This window comes from Frieseomelitta varia, unplaced genomic scaffold, assembly GCF_011392965.1.
Source record: "Frieseomelitta varia isolate USP_RPSP 00005682 unplaced genomic scaffold, Fvar_1.2 scaffold_803, whole genome shotgun sequence".
In the NCBI taxonomy this organism is placed as follows: domain Eukaryota; kingdom Metazoa; phylum Arthropoda; class Insecta; order Hymenoptera; family Apidae; genus Frieseomelitta; species Frieseomelitta varia.
Window position 1 is genome coordinate 21,501 of NW_025110594.1, and position 527 is coordinate 22,027.

Sequence of the window (527 nt, forward strand, 5' to 3'; positions counted from 1 at the left end):
AAAAAAAAAAAAAAAAATAATAGAAAAAAGAAAGAAAGAGAGAAAAATAAAGGAAGGAGGAGAATCCTCCTTGCATTCAGATTAAAATGCATTCACCGTGTGTTTGTAAAGTAAACGACCCGCGCGCGAGAGAGGAGTCAAGTGGATTCGAACTTCTCCATAGATTTTTCTGGAAGATGTTGGCTGTGGCTTCGTTCCGGGCAACTTTTTTTTTTTCAGGACGAGTTTCTTCGCCGGGCAATTACCGTGAGAATGTCGCGCGACTGATATCCTCGTTGTAATTTCGTCGCACGTCCGGCTCTTCGATTCTTTTCTACGATCCTCCTCTTCGGCCGAACATGAAAAAAAAAAAAAAAACACATCGTTAGACTGCGTGGCAAAGCTCGGACGCGTTTCTGTAACAGAGAAAGCTTAGTTAGATAGTATTCTACGTAAGAACCATTTGACCTTTTTCCTTTAAACTCTCTTCTGCGTAAGAATCATTTAATTGTTACTGAATTTTCTTTTGTACGAGAACTGTTCAATTG